The sequence below is a fragment of the Phascolarctos cinereus genome, unplaced genomic scaffold (genome assembly GCF_003287225.1).
Source record: "Phascolarctos cinereus isolate Bilbo 61053 unplaced genomic scaffold, phaCin_HiC Scaffold_5;HRSCAF=322, whole genome shotgun sequence".
Lineage (NCBI taxonomy): Eukaryota > Metazoa > Chordata > Mammalia > Diprotodontia > Phascolarctidae > Phascolarctos > Phascolarctos cinereus.
The window spans coordinates 240,086,520-240,108,161 of record NW_027555958.1 but is presented as its reverse complement, the minus strand read 5'-3'; the positions used below and the strand labels follow the sequence as shown (position 1 = coordinate 240,108,161).

Sequence of the window (21,642 nt, the reverse complement as noted above, 5' to 3'; positions counted from 1 at the left end):
AAAGGGAAGTCAGAGGCCATGCAGTCCAACCCACTCATTTTTTGTAGGTGAGAAAACCAAGACCCAGAAAGGTTAAGGGATTTGCTTGAGGCCATGAAGGTAACAAGTGGCAGGTCTGGGCTTCTTACTCCCAGTTCAGTACTCCTTCAGACAACGCCTCTCCAAGCCCCCCTGTTCCTATTCTCACTGTTCTTCCCCCATGAAGGACTTCTGCTGGACCTAGTCTGGACCATAAAACTTAGCAGGGAATACTATTCCATCACAGGTGTTTCAGTGAGGCCGTTGCAATAATACCTAATGTCTCTGGTGAGCTCCTTCAGGCCCGGAAGGATGGGTTTTGTTTTATAGGCTTTGCGGATTGGGTGTTGGATTTGGAATCACCAAGCTCTGGCTTTAGAATCTCACCCTTGATATTAATAACAGCAGTGTGCTAAAACTGCTCTAATGGGGGAGAGCTGATTGTTAAAATTTCAGTGTGAGCATTTTTCTTTGGCTATTTCGGTTGTAACTGACTCTTCCGCTGTGCCGCCTCGATGCCCCTTAGACCTCAGAAATCAACAGATACTGCAAACCAAGCCTTGGTTACTGCTTTGTGGATTGTCTAGACTCAAGAAAATGATAGAGAAAATGTTAGTGCAGATTAAATTTAAAAGTGTGTCACGGATACATTCTCCATCTCCTTCCCAAGTCAGTTGTTAAACATTTACCAGCCCCCCCCCCTTACTTCTTACTAATTGTGTGACCCTAGGGAAAACACTTAACCTTCCTGGACTTTAGGTGCCTCATTTATAAAAATGAGGGGGTTGGGCTCAATGGCCTCTAAGGTCACTTCTAGATTTAGATCTATGATTCTATGGTCACTGTCCTTTCTGACTGGGGCAGCTAGGTGTCACAGTGGACAGAGCACTCCACCTGGAGTCAGGAAGACTTATCTTCCCAAGTTCAAATCTGGCCTCAGACACTTTCTAGCTGTGTGACCTTGGGCAAGTCACTTAACCTCAATTGCCTAAAAAGAAAAAAACCTTTGCTTGAGGGTGCACTTGGTTTATCTTGAGTTGGGACTATCTTGAAAAATCTGGGGCACATTATTGCCCCAGACTTCAAGTACTTGGAAATTTTGGCGAGGACCAGCTCTGGAAAGCATATTGGCCTTTTTCTCCTACTGTTCCTGTTCTTTCTCCTCTACGGCCATAAGAGAAAACCCACCAATGACCACAGGATGGGTGTATGTGTGGGAAGGGGATCCTGAGTCATTTCTTCAGGCTTGGAAGCATCATGGTGGGAGGATGATGATGATGATGACTCTGATAACATTTATAGAGTGCTTACTATGTGCCAGGTACTGTGGCTAAGCACTATACAACTACTATCTCATTTGATCCTTATAAGCTATTATTACCTCCATTTTACAGATGAGGAAACTGAGGCAAAGAAAAGTTTAGTGACTTGCCCAAGTCACACATCTAATAAGTATCTGAGACTGGATTTGAACGTAATCTTCCTGACTTGAGGGTGGGCCCTTTATCCTCTGTGCAGACTTGGAGCTTATTATACCCATTTGTTAGCTGTGTAATCCTGGCTAAGTCACTTACCTCTCTGAGCTTCAGTTCCCTCATTTGTAAAATAAGGGAAATAGTAATTCCATTCCCACAAGACTGTGGTGACAGGGAAGTGCTGTTTTAGCCTTAGAGACATGAACTAATGTCAGAAATCATTCCCTGACTCTTGACATTTTCACACACGTCACTGTAGTGGCTTTGAGAGTAACAGACCATTGAAGCTGGAAGGGTCCTAGGAAATCATCTAGTCCAACTCCCCTCACCTTACAAACGAGGAAACCAAGATGTAGGGAGGATGAATGACTTGACCAAGAAGAACACACAAGGTATAATAATCAGAGGCTGGATTTGAATCCAGGTTAGTGCTCTTCCTACTGTGCCAAGCTGCCTCAAAATCAAAATGACTCATTTTTTCAAAACTAGTTTATTTAGTACCTGCTATGTACCAGGCACCATGCTAGAAGACATTGATGATACAAAGACAAAAATTGAAATGGTTCCTGCCTTTTTGGGGCTGGTTTGGGGGAAATCTAGTGATATATAACAGTGTAAGGATGATGGTGGGGGTAGGTGGGGCAGGGATAGCTCTGTTGGGGGACATTTTGGAGTAAAATACAGTTAAGCCTCTTCATACTGGAAAAATTTTCCCACTTAATAAGTATTTAGGATACTTGGTTTGATATATTTATATATACTATTTTTGAAGATAAAAATAGCAGGAGCATGGAAATACTCATGAAAACCCTATTCACATTTTGTAGAACACCAGGCTCTTCAAAATACAGTGTGGGAAACACAATTTTATACACTCTGTGTGTGTGTGTGTGTGTGTGTTTGTTATCTTATGTGTCTTATGCTCTAGCAATTAAAACCATCTGCCGATGTTTGTGTATCACTGTTAAAAAATAAGGTATAAGCGCAGTCTATAATAAGACTTAACTGCCTTGATAATAGTGGTTTGGAAGGGTGGAGCCGAATTCGGGGCAGACTGTTAGTCTTGGGGTTTTAAACACCAGCCTACACAAGGACTTCTTTCTCCCCTCTGGCTGTCTCCTTTGGGAACCCTGGCTAAAACCTGCCCAGCTGCCTAGTCAGAGTAGAGCACAGTCTTCCCAGCTCCTGGGGCCAAGACTAGCACCCCGGTTCCTAGAATCACAGACTCCTCGGATATCAGAACTAGAAAGAATCTCAGAGGCCGTCAAAGGCAAGTTGCTCATTTTGACAGAAGAGGAAACTGAGGTTTAAATCGCAGTGGTGAGTGATGATTGGTATAGCCAGATCTCCTGACTCCCAGTCCAGTACCAAAGCTGCCACTCCCCAAAGGGGAGGGAGAGCTTTGGACACCACACCCTCTGTCAGGTTGTTTTTCTCTGAGCTAGACCTCACCCTTTTTTTCTGAGAGGTGTTCTTTCCCAAAGGCAGGCAAACAAAACCACTCCTAGGCTGAGGACTTGGAAGTCCCTGGAATAGCTGAAATTCCTGACGGATCCATAACCCAGCCATTAGGACAGGTGCAAGGTCCTTCTTGGCCCAGTGCCCTGCCTCCGATTAATTTCAAGACTGGTGCCTCTTTTTTCTCTCCACAAATGGCCTTTCTGCTGGAGGGTTTGCTCATAGTGGACAGATCACTGGACTGCAAAGTCAGAGGACCTGGGTTCGGGTCCAAAACCTTCCACTTCCTCACTGGGTGAGCCCTTTCTACGGGCCTTCGTTTGTTCTCCAGGAAAATGAAGGAGGGAGACCAGACAGTCCCTTAGGTTCAACTCTACCATCCTCTCATTCTGTGAAGTGACCCAGAACCACCCAAGCCACGCTCCCCGGTTCTCCTCCCAGCTGCTGAAACAGGCACTAGCATTCCTGATGAAAGCAGCCGGCACCTTCTAAGCAGTTGGACCTGTTTCAGACTTTTGGAATCTGGCTGAGGGCCCCACTGGGCCTTGGCAGGTGGACGGGAGGCTCTGTCTCATCTACCCAGCAGAGTCGAGCTGTCAGGGTGGTGTGGTGGAACCGGGTGGGGCCGGGATACCAGCTGTGGCACCCTGCTCTGCTGACTCTCCCCGGGGGGATGATGGAGGAGGCTGCACAATATCCGTGGAGAATGGGCGCAGTGTGTTCTCAGCTGAACGAAGACAACCTTTGAGCCTAGGGAGTGGGGAGGCCACTTGCAGCCTTTGCCTGGGAGTGTCTCTGTGGGCGCCGGTAATCCCCAGAACAGCTGGCTGGTTGGCCCCACATCGTTCAAGGGCAAAACTGTGAAATCAGAGAAGTTTATTTTCAGCACCATCCCATCCCCTGCCCCCTGCCTCAGACACACACACTCCTTTTCCTTTGGGAGGCATAGGCGATCAGAGAATGTCAGGGCTGGAAAATTAATAAATATTTATTGAATTGAACATGGACTTGAACTGGTTAATAAGTAGCAGAATTAGGAGTCACACCAGATCTTTGGATTCATCTCCCCTTTACCTATTCTTCCTTTTCCCTCTCCCCCATGAGTTCTTAGTGCTACTCATAGATGCCTAGTGGGGCTCCCTTCTTCATCCTATCTTCTCAAGGCAGAACCTTTCTTCCTTTGGAATGGGAGTCCAAAGACCTGGGTTCTAGTCTTGTCACTAATTAGCTTAAGCAAGTTACTTCCTACAGCGAAAAATGAGGACACTGGGCTTGATAACCTTGGTTCCTTCTAGTGCTAAAATTCTATGAGTCTGCAATTCCTCTCCAGGACTGGAGTCCAAGCTGTGTCTCTGATCCTTTGTGTGACCAGTGTCAGGACATTTCATCTTTTTGGGCTTCAGTTTTCCCATCTGTAAAATGAAAGGGTTGGCCCAGGCCTCTTCCAGCTCTAATATTGTCTTTTGAAGAGCCTAAGATGGCTCCCTACTGCCTATGGGATCAAATCCAAATGTCTCAGCCTAATAGCAGGGTGTATTATAGTAGAAAGAGTTCTGTGTCTGGTGTCTGAGCAAATGCTGGCTTACCTCCCACCTCTTTCACTGTGTACCTTGTCAACCTCTACTTCAGAGGTTCTTAAGTTTTTTTGCATGTCATGAACACCCCCACCCACCCCCCCTATCCTCCCAACTCAGATGAAAGCTATGGACCTCTTCTCAGAATGTTTTAAATGCATGAGATAAAGTGGGTAGGAGAACAAAGGAAACCAATTACACTGAAATATAAATTGTCAAAATATCTTCAGAATATGTGCATGGACTCCAGGTAAAGAACCCTTTGTCTATGGATCTCAATTTCTTTATGGCCATGGGTCTCAACTTCTTTATGGCCAAGGTGAAAGTGTTACACTAGCTGACTTCTGAGGTTCCTTCCACTTCTAAATTGGACAGTCCCATAATAAGGCATTGAACAATCTTCCTCAGGTGGGTTTTGCATGTCTTGGCAACAGAGGCTGCGTTCCAAACAGGAAACTCTTCTCCTCCATTCTGAAAGGTCCTTTCTCACACTTTTCTATGTTTTTGTTCTTTATTGTTCTCCTCTCCTTTTTGTTGTGAATCCAGATTTTATATCTGTTTTGCTTCATGAATAATTTATAGTTTTATAGCCCTTTAAGGTACAGAATGCCAGATTCCTCCCAACAATCCCTATGAGATCCAATGGGTGCAAGGGTTATTACCCCCTTTTACAGATGAGGAAACTGAGCTAGAGCTCCAAACCCAGGTCTCCTGACACCAGAGTTTTTCTTTCTTCCAATTTTAGTTTAGTTTTTTTTTTAATGTTATTGACATCTCTTTGCTGTTACATCATTTTCATTTCTGCAGCTAGTCCTATGCACTCTCTTGACCCAGCAAGGTGCCCTTGTAACAGAGAACAAAGAAGGAGGAAGAAAAAAAAAAGACATTAATTGTGACTGGCCATAAATGTACAATATTCTGCACCCATACCCTCCCTTCCGTAAAGAAAGACTGCCTCCTTCAAGCACCCCCCTTCCATTTTTGATACTTTTTCAACTGTATCTTCTAATTGTCCATATGTTACTTTGTAACTGTTTACCTAGACATAACACCTAAGGTCAACTTCTCTCCCCCACCAAATCATAAGCCTGTAAGAGGGCCAGGGACTGTTCTCTGCTGTCCTCCTGTCTCCCCGCTTCAGCAGAGCCTAGGACGATGGTGCTAGGCACCAACCAAGTGCTTAATAAACACGTGCTCTGTAAATGCTGCCCTCTGAAAACCCTAATCCCCCTGCACAATCGGGAAGGTACAAGGATTGTTCTGGCTTGGCCAAGGACAGATCTCTTAAGGTCCCTTCTAACTGTGTCTGGGGAGGGTGGGGGAGGGTGTTGGGCCCAGGTCACGTGATTGGACGGGGGGGGGAAGGGAAAGGGGAGGGGGGGAGGGGAAACCTGTGCCAGGGCCTCAAGGTCCCTGCCCCAGGCCCTCACTTCCGCTCCTGCTTATTTTAAAGCAGGACACCCTCCTGGTCTGACTTTTCCTGTCTCTGGTTCCCAAACAAGCCCATGGGTACTCTTCCGTCCCCATCTTTGCAAGCCCTCCCCCACTCCACTCCATCCCAAGCCGCTTTGATAGATATGCAGGTGTGGCCCACATGTCCCAGAATGCTGTCTTTTCTGAGGCCCCAGTGTCCTCCAGACAGGGAAAACAGGAACCCATGTGAGAGGCTTGTAAACACCCCAGCATGGGACTGTAGACGATATAAGCCTGGGCATGTCCCTATAGCCGGCTCCTTGCCCTGGCTTGGGCCCCGCCCCCTGCCCCAACCAGGGCCCCCCTCGAAGGAGCATGAGCTGAGGTGACTCACAGCCTCAAACACACTGTCTGACAGCTTCCTCCACTTGGAATTTCAGATCAGCTGGAGCCAAAGTCAGAGCCTTGAGGGTGGCTCCCGCCTTCTCCCCCACCCCCTTCTTATTATCACAGGAACAAAAATGCCCGAGCTGGGAGGACGCTAAGAGACCATCTCCTCCAAAGCCCTCTTTTTTCCAGGGGTGGAAACTGAGGCCTGAAGAAGAGGAGAGACTTAGGGATGCAGTGATCAGCTCTCTCCCAGGCTGGGAGACAGACAGACTGGATATACAGGCTTAGACGTCTCTTGAGGCCAAGAAACCTTTCTCCCAGAGTATGGGGTGAAGGTGGTGTACGCTTAGAAAGAGTAATGTCTTTAGCTGAGTGACCTTGACCAGAATCTTTCAACACTCTGGGCCTCAGTTTTCTACTCTGTAAAATGAAAGAATTAGATTAGATGGTCTCAAAGGTCTTTTTATTTATTTATTTTTTCAGCTCTCACATTCTAGGCACATAATGATTCCAGCTAGATTTATGAACAGGCAGACACCCTCCTCTTCCCCCTCACCCTTTCTCTCCTTATACTTATACATATCTTTAGTGTTTGATATTTACAGAGCGGGGCAGCTAGGTGGTGAAGCTGAGACAGTGGCTGCCCTGGAGTCAGGATAGAACTGAGTTCAAATGTGACCCCAGACACTTACTAGCTGTGTGACCCTGGGCAAGTCACTCAATCCTGTTTTCCTGTTTCATCTTCTGTAAAATGAGCTGGAGGAGGAAATAGCAAACCACTCCAGTATCTTTGCCAAGAAAAGCCCAAATGGGGTCATGAAGAGTCAGACATGATTGACCACCACCAACAAATTTATAGAGCAATTTATTTAATCTCTGACAACTAGACGTTGCTCTAAACCAGGGGTTCTTAAACCTTTCCTTCAGTCATAGAGTCCTTGGGCAACCAGCTAAAGCCTATAAACCATTTCTCGGAATAATGTTTTTAAATAATTGAAGGAAATGTTGAGTTGCAGTTAGAAGTCAAAGAAAATAAATATGTAATTTTCCCCATCCAAGTTCACAGATCCCTAGTAATCTACCCACTGAGGGTAGGAACAAGGAGGAGCCTAGGTTCAAGTTGTCAGCCTACACTGGTAGAGAGAGTTTCTTCAATTGAGAGTTCGTTACATCATTGAAACTACAAGCCTAGTTCTTAAAGACATGACTCTCCTGTGAGTCAGGTAATAGTGTTGTTATTATTATTATCTCTGTTTTACAAATGGGAAATCTAAGGCACGGGAAGACATCACAGCAGCCTAGATTTAGAGAGAACCTCAAGTCCAACCCCCTTATTTTGCAGATGAGGAAAGCAAGGCCCATAGAGGTTGACTTGTCCTAAGCAGTGCCAAAGGTTGCATTCGAACCTACATCTAATCCAGTGTTTTTTCCTCTAGATCACCATGGCTAAACAGCTTACCCAGTCTCAAGTAGCTACTAAGTAGCCAGAGCTAGCTGGCATTTCAGCTGAGGTTTTTCTCCTTCCGAAGCCAGCCCTCCCTCCAATTCCCTACACTGCTTCCCTGGTTGAGATGTTTGAATTAGGGAGCCACCTGTAATCTCAACATCAGAAACCTTTTATTAAGTACCTAATGAGGTGTGGCCACACCCAACCCTACCCTATAGGCAGACTCAGCATCTGGATGTCTACCCAGCCTTGCCCCTGGCTGGGCACTCCCTGGACCAAAAGGGGCCCTGAGTCAACCACTCAGCCAACAAAGTATATAGATTATTAATAATAGCTTACATTTATACCCAGCTTCAAGGTTTACAAAACAATTTCCCACAACAGTGCTATCAGGTGGGTGGAGTGGCATTACTCCCATTTGACAGATGAGAAAACTGAGAGTGAGCTGATTTGTCATGCTGCTAGCAAACAACCCAGCTGGGATCTGGGTGGGTTCTATGTTCTTTCTGTTATAATCTGCTGGATACTTCCAAAGGGCCCTAACACTGTGCTCAACCTTGGAGGCTGGAACCAGAGAGATGTAAGGCATAGTCCCTGGCAGAAAAGAGCCTACAATCTTTGTTGTTCAGTTGTGTCCTACTCTTTGTGACTTCATTTGGTGTTTTCTTGGCAGAGTCACTGGAGTGGTTTGCCACTTCCTTTTCCAGCTCATTTTACAGAGGAGGGAACTGAGGCAAACAGGGTGAAGTGACTTGCCCAAGGTCACATAGCCAGTAAATGTCTGAGGCTAGATCTGAACTAGCACTGAATCCCAGGCCTAGCACTCTAGGTACTGTGCCACTGGTAGGTGGGGAGAAAAGCCTTACTCACATGGCAACCAAATAGTGGGCATACATAAGACAGCAATAGCTTGCTCCATCTGGATGATCTGCAGCCCTGCTTATGTATCATGATATATATGTAGTAGTGGTGAGATATATATATGTATTTGTATACATATATATATATATATATACATATATATATATATATATATATATGCAATAGGGGTGATCAGAGATTATTTTTTTTAATTTTTTAAAGAAAAGGTGTGCTCATCTCATCTCAGGTAAACCATGTGTGATCTTGGGCAATGGCCCTCAATTATCTTTAAAGTATAAGTCACTTTCGGGGAGCACCAGCCCTGAAGTCAGGAGGACCTGAGTTCAAATTCGGCCTCAGACCAAACACTTGACACTTACTAGCTGTGTGACCTTGGGCAAGTCATTAACCCCAATTGCCTAAAAAAAAAATTTAAAAATTAAAAAAAAAACATTAAGTATAAGTCACTTTGGTCCACAGCTTAGACAGCAAGTTTACAGGGCCTGTGGCTTCTTGGATCACCTCCTCAGGGGCTTTTCATGGGCTGGGGTCCCTGCTGTAACAACCTCTCATTTTGTGTATGTATGTGAGCATCTTGATTGTTTTAAGGTGTTAGTTTGTGAAGAGATTGCATGACTGACTGAGTCTGTATTTTAACTGCTTCCATTCTTTCTCTGAGGGCATTTTGAAATTACAGCAGAATGTACAAACTAGAAAGAAAAATCTAGGTGGTTCTCACTTCGATGAGAGGGCTGGAGGCAGTCTCACTTAGTGTACTTAAAAGTATCCTGAAATGGGAGTCCCAAGTCCCGAGTTCAAATCTCAGCTAGGTGAGATGATCAAGTTGCTCCTCCCTCTCTCAATTTCTTCCTCTGAAAAACAAGAGGGGTTGATAGAGAGAGAAGCGTGCAGTGGAAAGAGTGTTGGACTTGGAGTCAAAGAACCTGAGTCGACAGTTCTGGCTCTGTTGCTTACTGCCTGTGTGACCTTGGACAAGTCTTTTCAGTTTCTTGAGATTTGCAGAAACGGGACCTCCAGTTTCCTCATCTGCAAAATGAGGGGTTTTTACTGGGTGATCTCTAAGGTCTCTAAGTATCTTATCTTCTCATCCAATGACTGAATGATCTCCAGAGTATCTTCTGACACTGTTATTCTGTGATAAACTGGTGATCTAGTCCAGCCCTGCTTTTCCAGGAAGGATTACACTGAAACATTAGTTAGGAATGCACACTAAGAAATAAAGAAGGCCTTAATTTCTACTTCTCATCTCTCCCTTCTGTTCCTTCTGCTATATCTCTTCCCAAAAACTTTTCAAATAAGCTACTAACCTGTTGTGTTGTTTGGTTGGTTCAGCTATGCCAGACTCTTCATGACCCTGTGGACCACAGTGTATCATTGCTATCCATGGAGTTTTCTTTGGCAAATACACTAGAGTGGTTTGCCATTTCCTTATCCGGTGGATTAAGGCAAACGGAAGTAAACTGACTCGCCCAGGGTCACAGGGCTAGTAAGCTTCTGAGGCCAAATTTAAACTCAGGTTTTCCTGACTCCAGGCTCAGTGCTCTATACACTGAGTCTTCTAGCTAGAACCTCCATGGGTTCTATGCCTACCACTTCACTGAATCTTCCATTTTGAGAATCACTGATGACCAGATGATTGACCTTTCCTTGTATCTTTGTCCGTCTTGCCCTCTCTCTAACCTTTGATACTACTGACTACCCCTTCCTTCTTAAATTTCACTCCTTGGCTTCCATGAAAATAAAAATGTTCTGGTTTTCCTTCTACCTCTTTGACCATTGCACCTAGGTCTTCAGCTTGGAACAACAGAAAGAATGCTGAGTCAGCAGACATGGGTTAGAATCCCAGTTTTGCCACTTACTGGCTTTTACCTCTCTGGGTCTCAGTTTCTTCACTTGTAAAATGAAGTGGTTCATTTAGATGCTTCTAAAGTTCCTTTCATCTTAAAATCTATGACTCTACATCAAGAACTCTATAAGGTATATGGAAGACTTGTGGCAATTTCCCTTGGTGTGGCCAAAAGACCAAATGTATTGCTCCTGGATGGAAGTAGGGATATTTCAAACCCCTCTATCAAACCCTCTAATCTGTAACTGGATATTTGCTGTCAACTCACTGGCTTTGGACAAATCACTTCCTTTTTCTGAGGGTCAATGGCCCCATCTATAAAACACATTCACTGGAGTAGACAAGAGGGAAGGTGCCTAGTGGAAAGATGATTTTTTTTTCGGAAGGTTGGCCATTTTATTTGGATTTGGGAGTGGACAAAAGGACTGGCCTTGGAGTCAGGAAGACTTGGGTTTCAGTCTTGTCTCTGAGATCCTCTCTCATTACCAACTGGCTAAGAGTAGACATCGGATATTGGCTGAGCTGTGGTGGAGAGAGCCTCCCTGCAAGGAATTCCTTACACCAATGAAATCACAGGTCTGCCTCCCCCCCCCCCAAAATGTTTTCTAAGGGACATTCTATGACTTATATTTTCAAAATAGATATAAGGGACCATCATCATTATTGCTACCCTGAAAGGAATATGGTTTTTCTGATCTCCTGGAAGGTTCTGTTGTGCATAGAGCCACCATATTTAATGGAAAGCTCTGAACACTGGCCTGGAAGTCAGGGGAACCAAGTTCTAGACTTATTGATTTAGAACTTGAAGGAACCTCAGGTGCCCTCTAATACAGACCCTCCGTTTTACAGTTGAGGAAACTGAAACTCAGAGAAGCTAAATCAGTTGCCTAAGCTTACAAACTAATGGAAGTGAGACTTGAACCCAGGTCCCATGACTCTAGGTACAGTGCTCTTTCTACTGGACCACATCCCACCTCTACTATTAACTGATTGTATTCAAGTCATTCCTTCTCTCTGGCCTTAGTTTCCTCCTCTGTAAAATGAGGGGTTAGACTAGATCAAGAAATCTCGATCTAGAAATCCTTGGATAAATTTTAGAGTGTCCCTGAACCTGAAAAAGGGGGGAAAGTTATATCTTGATTCTCACTAACCTCTAACTGAAATTTATCATTTCCTTCAATTATGAATGTAGGCAGCAAATTTTTTTTCTGAGAAGGGGTCTTCATTTCCTAGACTGCTGAAGGGGTCCAAGACACAAAGAAGGCTAAGTGCCCCTGGAATAGATGTTATCTGAGGTCCACTTGGACTCCAAAGTCCAGTGATTGTCAGATTCTGCTGGAATAACTGTTGCAAACTGTTTTCTTTTTCATTTTCATTCAAATTGTTATCATTATTTCGAAAAAGGAAAAATCACATAGAGCTAGGTGGACGTGGCCAGTAAAACAGAAAATGCTCCATTGTCCTTGCCCTGTGGCCCCTGGCTTCTCTGAAGGATCCAATTCCCCAGCTTCATCTAGGGGTGTGTGGGTGGTGCCCATCTGGCAACAGGACATTTCTGAGACCGCCCTGTGCAATGATGCAATCAGAAACATGCCTGAGCATATTCTGGACAGTAACTGGGTTAGCTGGGGAGAAGGTGTATTGTGTATGAGTGGGGATATGGGGCACTGGGAATGAAAGAAAGCTTGTTTTCGATGCTGCTCTGAGGGGGTCCCACTGCCAGGGCCCCCTCAGCCCTGGGCAAAAGTGGGAGACATCAGAAGTTTCTATTTAGGCACTCCTTCCCCTGTCAATAGCACTCCTTTCCTCCCTCTGTTTGTCCCTGTGAGGCAGTGCCCTCTGATTCTGTGCCCCTCTTTTCAGCAGTCTGGCCCAACCCAACAAGCATTTATGAAATCCTTGTTCAAGGCACTTGCTCAAAACAAACTCAAAATGCCTACCCTCAACGAGCTTCCATTCCATTCCATTTGACTCCTATCCAAAGCGTCTCTCAGCTCCTTCAGTCACACTGGGGTACAAACAACTGACGACAGCTTAACTCTGGACTTTTGATGAAGCTCAAATGGTTAATAGTTATAGCTCTCATTTCCGTCGAGCATTAAGGTTTCCAAATTGCTTTCCTCACAATAGCCTTCTGAGATAGGCAGTGTGATCTATTACATAGCTGAAGGAACTAAGGGCTGGAAAGGACCTGCTCTTGGTCTGGTTTTCAAGCCAGGATTCACATCCGGTTCTCCTGAATTACTCCTTCATTCCACCACCATTTATAAAGCAGCCATTATGAGCACAGCACTGTGCTAGGTACAGAGGGACATATGGAGTTTACATGACAGGGTATCTTGACCCTTATGCAGTTTACAGTATAATACTTTTGCCCTGGGCATTAGTCAAGGGTGGAAGTTAAAGGGACAGGACTTTCCCAAGCTCCCAAAATCACCTTCCCTAGGATCATGGGTTGGAACATCAGGTGGGCCCTTAGAAATCATCTAGGCCAGTGGTATCAAGACCAGATAGAAAAGGGGGCCATTCAATTGTGCATAAGGACCCCTGTGGGATGTATATTGATTTGGAAAGCCACATACTGACATTATCTATCATATATTTATTTTGTTAAATATTTCCTAGTTACATTTTAATCTGGTCTGGTTCATCCCCACAAGAGAGTTTTGTGGGCCCGCATGTGGCTGATAGCTCTAATCTGGTCCAATCCCTTCATTTTTTTTTTTCATGTGAGGAAACTCTGGTCTAGGGAGGGGAAGCCATTTGCCCAAGGTCACACAATGAGGAAGTAGTAGAGGCCAGATGCAAATTCAGGTCCTCTCCTTACAGCTCCAATTCCCCACCCCCAACAATTTCAAGCTCAAGAGTTGTTAAGGAAGGCCTTGTTCTCAGAGGTCGGTGCCCACCCAGTCTGGGGCAACCAACAATTCCTTATTAGGCCTCCTTTAAGTGACTCTCTCCAAGGTAACTTCCAGCCCCCTGACCAGATTCTTCAAGCCTGTTTAATGTCTTGACATCCTAGGACTACTGGCTGACCAGGCATTTCACCAGATCTCACAGCCACCATCTTGTTGGGTGGTGGGAAGAGTCCTGGACTGGAAGGTCAGGATATCAGGATTCTAATCCTGCCTGTGCCACTAACCAAGTGTGTAAATCTGGGCAAATCGCTTCTCTTTCTGGGCCTTGATTTCTCATTTTTTTTTTTGGCCTGGGTCTTGATAATAACAGTCTCCCTACTTATCTTCACAGGTTTGTTATGAGAAAAAGAAAAAAAATGATAGTCTAGAATGTAATTTTAAAAGTATGAAGTACTGAGTAGATGCAAGGTTATAGAAAGTCACACAGCTTAAATGGCATGCAATTATCAGAAATGCAAAGAATCTTAGAATATTGAATGTTAGCTTTGGAAGGGACCTTAACAACATGAAATGTCAGAATTCAAAGTGACTTAGAACATACAATGTCAGAAATGCAAGAGACCTAGCTGCCTCTACTCCCACAACAATCCCAGGGATAGAATAGATCAATGGCTGGACTTTGATCTATGGTTGGGAACTTCACTTCAGCTTTATGTGATCAATATTTATCAAGCACCTACTATGTGCAAGGCATTATGCTAGATACGGGGGATGCAGATACAAAGTGAGGAATAGTCCTTGCCTTCAAGGAATTTATACAATTCCCTGTCTCCATCCTGAATTCTTCCACTCTTAGTTTCTGATGATCTGGCCAGTCCAGTGCTTGAAGTCCTACTGTGGTCTGGTCCCTTCCTGAATCTTGAACCATGGAAATCAGAAGCAGAGTGGCAAAGGGGGAAGAACTCAGGCTCTGGAGTCAGAGTAGGTTTGAAACCTGGCTCTTATGCTTACTACCTATATGACTACAGGCAGGGCCTAACCTTCCTGGGCAGCCTCAGTTTCTTCATCTGTAAAATGAAAGGATTGGATTGGATGCCCTCAGAGGTTCCTTCCAGTTCTAGATTTGTGTTCCAGAGCACCCTAAGCCCCTGGTCACTCATCCATCTGTCCACAATCCCACAAATCCACATAATTTATGCAAAGGAAACAGAAACACACATAAAATGAAAGGTGGTACAGAGCTAAACAGAATGCTTGAAGTTTATTTGACCGGAAAAAGCTGGTTGGTATGATACTTCACAATTCAAAGCTAGTCTCCAGACTATCTTAATTTGGACGCTATCCCCAAGTGACCACATGGAGTCTATCATACTTGAAACAGGAGCTCATCCTCCTCCCCAATGCCCCTACAGCACACTCTCTTACAATGTTCCAACCTCGAATGGCCTCCTTCTCTCCTAGGAGATCTGCCTGGGGCCCCAGGCTCTGCTCACCTTCAGGCTGTGCCTGATTCCCCCATTGGTCAGGTAACAATGCAGGCCATGGGCCCAGCCAATCAATAAGCGACATTGATACCTGACTGGCCTTGGCAGGCTGCCTACATCCCCATATGATTCCTTAAGCGATAATGAAGCCATTTGCTAAGGGTGACGTTTTGACTATAATCTGTAGAGTGGATGAAAACCCCAGCTAGAGGAATGCTGGCAGGCAAATTTGGAATATTCCCAATTTTGCAGGTTCAGGTAAATTAAGCTACAGAAACCTGAGGAGATTAGTAAGAGGCTCAAGAAAAACATTTTAATTGTGATACTTTGCAATTAGCTAGAATCCTGGTAGCTTCCCTGAGATTTAATCATAGCCTGGCCTTATTTTATAGAAGGACCAACTGAGGCCCAAAGAATTTATAAGAGAATTACTCTAGTTCAGCTAGATTGGGAGCAATTCTTGACTCCTGCCTGACTTGTGATTACTGGAGACTGAAATTGTATGAGCACTTATCTTGCTGAAGCATTCATTTTATCACAGGCCCCTCCTTGTGTCTATTAAATTACTCATATTATGTTCAGGGCATACATTTTATCAGATACTCAGGAATAAAAGTAGCAATCCTGGCTTTGCTGCTTCTTAGCTGGGTGACCTGAGGCAAGCCACTTCCCAATTCTAAGCCTTAGTTTCCTCTTCTGGAAAATGAACTGAGTTGGAGCAAATGAAAGCTCCTTCCACTTCTAAAGCCCAGCATGAAACATTGTTATAGAGAATTATGCTTTACTCATTTCACCCTGAAGTACACCAAGACATCTCATTTCTTTTTATGACCTATATGAGATATTATGTAGCCAGGGTACTAGTGGTCAGCCCTGGCTTTAGAAAATCATTTGGAGACCGAGAAGGGTAGGATAATTTGGGAAAGGCTCAGTGTCCCAGAAGCTGAATTGTCCTTGCCAAGTTCCTATGGATGAGGAAGAGGATGCTTCAGTTGAAACAAATTGTTGGGTTTGGCAAAATAAGAACATTAGACTTGGGAAGTCAGAGCAAGGGAGTTCAAATCTGGCTGCCTTCACTCACTACCTGTGTGACTTTGGGCAAGTTACTTAACCTCTCTGGGCCTGTTTCATCCTCTGGGAGGAGGGGAGGGTTGGCCTAGACCCCTTTCAATGCCAAATCTATGCTCCTATGAGCCTACTGAGGCTAACAGCAATTGGAATGTCAGAGCTAGAAGAAACTTTAGAAGTCATCTGGTACAATCTGTTCATTTTACCGGGTAGAGAACGAAGCCCACAGGAGGGAAAAATGTTGCCCAGGGTCACACACAACAAAATCGGTGGCCTAGATGAAACCACAACTCAGGTTTTCTGATTTGAAAGTCTATTCCTTTTCTCCCATGCCCCATACATCATTGTTGGGCTGTGGAGATGGAAAAGTAGGAAGCTCGCCAAGATGGACCTTGGTAAGCTTGTCCTCAAGCTAGTCTCAAACATTAGCTTCTTTATCTTCTCACCCAAGCCCAGCTTGGTAAGCTTCTTATCCTCACCTCAGGTCTATTCTACCACTGACATGTTCCAAGGACCAGAACGGTAGCAAGTCTACCAGGTTGGGCTTTGGGTAAGAAAGCAGGAAACTAATTTACAAGATTAACTTTAGAACACACTCCTGTTTATTCACTTCCAAAGCTCAGTTTGGTAGGTTTTCTTGCCTTCCATTCCTAGAGCTTGTTAGTGGAGGGGGCACTCCCAAGAGCTAGGGATAGGAAGCTAATCAAGTTAAGACCCAGCAAGGAGAGACTTTCCAGACAAGGGAAGCCCAAGTGAATTAACACTCTGACCCCCCTGCAAAGGGTTATGGCAAATGATGCTTGGATGGAGGGGAAGGGCTTTGCTATCTACAGTGTCTTAGCCAAAAGAATGAATCTCTATCGGTGGAATCTCAGGTATCAGGAACAGATTGGGGAGTGTTGGGTGGAGGCGAAGGGTATAACAGGAAAGATCTGGCAGCAGGGAGAAATCTGAAGTCAAGCCACTTGAGTGGCTGGTCATGCCATTTTGTACAGTGGTCTTCACTGGGGATAGGACATTTCCAAGTATTAGTGCTTTGTTTTCAGTGCCGTGCCCATATTCAATTCAGGCCCTGGTCCTTTAATAAGATGGCTTTTCTCTTTCCCCACAGGGGACTTTTCGGTTAGGAATAGAGAGAAAGATTTCCCTGAAATCTGGTGGCTCAGAAGTGGGTCTCTTTTCTGTTTGGGACTCTCCCAGCCCATTCTTAGAAATAGTGACATCCCCCCCCCTCCCCGAATACTTCCCCCTTGTCTTAGGCAGACTCTCTTCTTCATGTCCTCCTTCTATACAGTCCCCGGGACTTCCACTTTCTCTCTACATCAGTCTCACTCCCCTGGTTTTGAGTTGATGCAAGCCAGCTACTCACTGAAATAAACTGCATTTCATAGGACCCTAGAGTGTCAGAGCTGGCTTTGCACATCTAGATCTGGAAGGGATCTAGAGGCCATTTGGTTCAGCCCCCATTTAACAGATTTGGAAACTGAGCTTAGAGAGATAGTGACGTGGCCAAGTTTGCACAGGCGATAGATGGGAGAGCTGGAATTCTAACTCCGGTCCTGTCACTCTGAATTTGGTTCTTTTTCCATAACCCTTTGATGGCTTTAAGAATCATTTCATTCAGCTCCGTTATTTTCCAGAGGATATTACAGAAGCGCAGAGAGGGGACCTGACTCTTTTTGGACCTGACTCTTTTTTAGGTTAGTTAACATAGTAAGTTAATGGTAGAGTCAGGGCTACAATTCCATTCTTGAGACTTTTCAATGCCCGTGCCTCATTCCCACCCAAAGGTTATTTTTAGTTTTAAACAGATGACCAAGAGCACACTTGACAATGTGTACCTCACAGGCTTTGTTTTTGGGTGTGGTCCCAGGCCCTTTGGGGCATGTCTCAGCTTGCACTGGGCAAATGGAGTCCTCCGTAAATGGCATTAAACCAGCCAGAGTCTAATCAGACTCGTGATTCATTCTGATCTGTCCAGGGGGCTGCCTGAGAGGGCTGCCTCTCTGCTGGGCCTTTTGCTATCAAAAGGAGCAGCCATCTGCTTCTTCAGGGATAAGGGAAGGAGAGGGATGGCTCTGGAAGAGGACAGACTCTATTTAGTCATCTCTTCCTCCCAGCTTAGGGGGGCACATAGAATTAGGACCAGGAGGCACAGTATAACACCAAGGTGCCACTTATCGCCAGGAAAAAAAAAAACCCTTTCCTTCACTATGCCAAAAGAGCTATGATTCCACTGGGAAAAGATGCCCCTTCCCTGCCTTAGTTAGGTTATTGCTATTCTTGAGAGTGGTTGTAGAGGAATCAATATATCTTCTGGTGTCAAATTTCTATTAATGAGCCTCTCTGGATGGTCTGGTTCTCCCATAGAATACAAGCCCCTTGAGGGCAAGCACTGTTTCATTTTTTTCTATCTATCTCCAGTGTCTTACATAGTGACCGGAATGCTTACTGGTGGATCAACTACCTGAGTGTTGGTCCATAGCTCGGTAGGGGCTCTCAGGACTCGTGCTAGATTAGTGGAGCTTTTGGGAACCCAGGGTCACCTCTGGGCCATCACATGACATCAGAGGAGGATTTTGGTGAAGTCATGTCAACATGTATTTTTTTATATTAAGAAAGTATTTAATTAATAATTATTCTATGCAACTGACATGAAAGGGGGAATTTGAAAAAAGGTGGAGGAATATTTTTCACATTTCTCTGTAGCATCTTCAGATAGCATGCAGCTCCTACATGTTTTTTCACAATAACTCTCTGAAGTAGGAACCCCAAGGATTATTTTCTCCATTTTCAAGTTAACTAGTTGGAATAATGAAGCGTCTGCTTTGTGCAAAGTAATGTAGGGTATGAAAATAAATGTCTTACTTTCGAGGAAATGAGAGCCAGAGATTAGCCTGGATTACACAATTTACTCAATCTTGGCCCTGGAGTTAAACTCAGGTCTCTCTTGGCTTCAATGTGCAAAGACTCAATTTGCTATATGAAGTTCCCTCAAGTAAGTTGGCATGTTTTGACTGGGGTCGGTGAAAATGCTGGTGTGGAGTGATTAATAATGATGGTAATAATACTAATAAGAGCTAACGTTTATACAGGAAGGTTTACAAAGTACTAGGGCAGCTAGCAGATGAAGTGGATAGAGCAATGGGTCTAGATTCAGGAAGACACAAATTCAAATCTGGCTTCAGACACTTAGAGCTTTGTGACCCTGGACAAGTCTCTCAACCTCTATCTGCCTCTACTTTGCAGTGGACAGAATGCCCAGCCTGGAGTCAGGAAGACTTATCTTCCAGAGTTCGAAAACAGATACTTACTAGCTGTGTGACCCTGGATAAGTTACTTCACCCTGTTTGCCTCAGTTTCCTCATCTGTCAAATGAGCTGGAGAAGGAAATGGCAAACCACTCCCAGTATTTTTTCCAAGAAAACCCCCACTGGGGTCATGAAGAGTTGACACGACTGAAATAACTGACCAAAGAACAAACGTATTATCTTGCTTATTCCTCACAACTACCCTGTAAATTAGGTGCCATGTGTTATTCCTGTATTTGCCCAGAATCACATAGCTAGTAAATGTCTTTTTTTTCTTTTTCTTTTTTTTTGGCTAGGCAATAGGGTTAAGTGACTTACCCAGGGTCACACAGCGAGTGTTATATGTCTGAGGCCAGATTTGAACTCAGGTCCTCCTGAATCCAGGGCCGGTGCTCTATCCACTGCGCCACCCAGCTGCCCTGCTAGTAAATGTCAAGGGCAGGATTCAAACTCTAGTCTTCCTGCTTCTAAGTCCTGAGCTCTATCCATAGCACCACCTCACTGCACAATGAACACCAACATTAACTACACTGGGACCGAATTCAGGCAGATTTCTAATTGTCAAAATGTGAACGAACATTCAGTAATTGTGTCCATCAAGCAGACTTCTCCTTAAAACTGAATTCTCAAACAGTGCTAGTAATGAGATCATTTACCCCTAGAAAGGAGCTTTTTCAGTGCTAATGAACAGTTTGGGGGCAGACTCTAGGAATTGTTTCCCAGATTGGACAAGGGCATCTTTTCATAAGAGGTACCATAATCCAAGATCTCATATTGAAATGAAGCAGGTCGGGTGGGTAAACACACAAAACTGACATTTCAGCAACACCAGTGAAGGAATGCTACAAACTAATTTATGCCCTCTCACCATCCATCCCCTTGAAGCTTTAATCAATCCTCTGCTAATTTTACAATCCTCTGGCCCAAGAGCGACTCAGGATGAAAGAGTGAAATGTTTTTAACGATTCTGAAATGCCACAGTTCCAGAATCACCCACCAAAGCCTGGTGTGTGTTATGATTTGTACATCCTCACCTTTCTAATGGAGGCAAAGAGGGGTTGGAAGACCATTTATGCCCATTAAATGGCACAACAGAACTGGTTTCTTATTATTTGATGCCCTTCCTCTTCAATAATTCTGTCATGGGACCAAGTCCTGCAAAGGTTTGTCCCTTGAAGTTGTCATCTTGAACTTGCAGGGGTGTAAATGGCATGTGTCTCACCACAAGAACCAGGTACAAATAGGAGGATCTTCTTTCTCCCTTCAGACAAAACACATGAATCACAGCTCTGCAACCATCCAGACTTAAGAAAGCCCCTACTATTCTTTAATCTCTAAGGAAAAATCCAGACAAATTCAAGTTTTTTTTTTTAAATTCTGGCCAGCTGTGAGCTGTAACCAGTGTGGAGTAGATGGAGCTTTGCCTTACGGCGCCTACCTCTAGGACGGTGCATTTGCTCCCTGGGAGTGTGTTTCCTACCTGAAGTGACCCCCATCCCAAACTTGTCTCATTGTTTTCTGGGGCCTTGGTTGCTAGAGGTTCATTTGTGTCATGACAGGGGGCTGGCTGGCCTTTACTCCTGAAGGGGTTCTGGGAGAGAAGGGTCCTAGGAGAAGACCACTAGGGTCTTCTTGCCCAGTTCTGTCTCCCCAGCCCCCCACCCCAACCCTAAGGACAATAACAAGACCGCCCCTTCTCCTTACATAACTGTACCAGAGGTCAAACTGTCCTCAACAGTGGAGGTCAAACTGTCCTTTGCACCTCCACTGCTGTGGCCCTCCCCCAGCCCCCAGCCCCCACCCTCCACCTCCATTCAGTTGCTTTGAAAATATTCCTGGTTCCAGCTCCAGGAGAGAGCAATAATAACAACAATAACAAACATAATAACAAGAGAAGTTACAATAACAAAAACTTGCATGTATTTAAGGCTCTAAGGTTTACCAAACACTTTCCTTCATAACAGCCCCGTGCAAGTATCCCTGTTTTACAGATGAGTAAATTGAGGCTCAGAAAAGTGGTCATTTTGCTCAAGGTTACCTAGCTAGGAGATAAGAGACAGTGAGGGAGCCTGTCTTTGGACTCATAGTGTGTTGTAGTGTTTCTTTCATATACCCCTCTTTGGCTGGCATTTGGACCAGTTCAGCCCTTGCAACTCCCTCCTGACCAAGGGAAGAGCCCAAGTTCTGTGAGTAGTTTGCATCCCTGAGATCGGTCTGCAGCCCAGCAGAACTGCTCAGGTCTAGTGACACCACAGGTTAGATTCCTTGGCTGCTTGGAGGAGATGAGGGTGGGGTAGGGGGCTGTGATCCTTACCAGGAAAGCTGGCTTCTTTCTGCTGGAGAGTCTCCAATAAGGACAGGAGGAATTAAGAAGCCTTCTCTTTAGCTGGGGTCAGCAAACCCAGGGTCCAGTTCCTT

The 21,642-nt window shown here is 44.8% G+C and overlaps 1 long non-coding RNA gene across 1 annotated transcript; it reads right to left on the bottom strand.

Moving 5' to 3' along the window:
• Positions 1-4,733: 4,733 nt before the first annotated feature.
• Positions 4,734-21,624, bottom strand: LOC110217258 (uncharacterized). Its single transcript, XR_002327003.2, has 3 exons — positions 21,539-21,624; positions 20,259-20,485; positions 4,734-5,368 (listed from the first exon to the last, which is right to left on the bottom strand). It is a non-coding gene; the product is annotated as an uncharacterized LOC110217258 (long non-coding RNA).
• Positions 21,625-21,642: the final 18 nt, after the last annotated feature.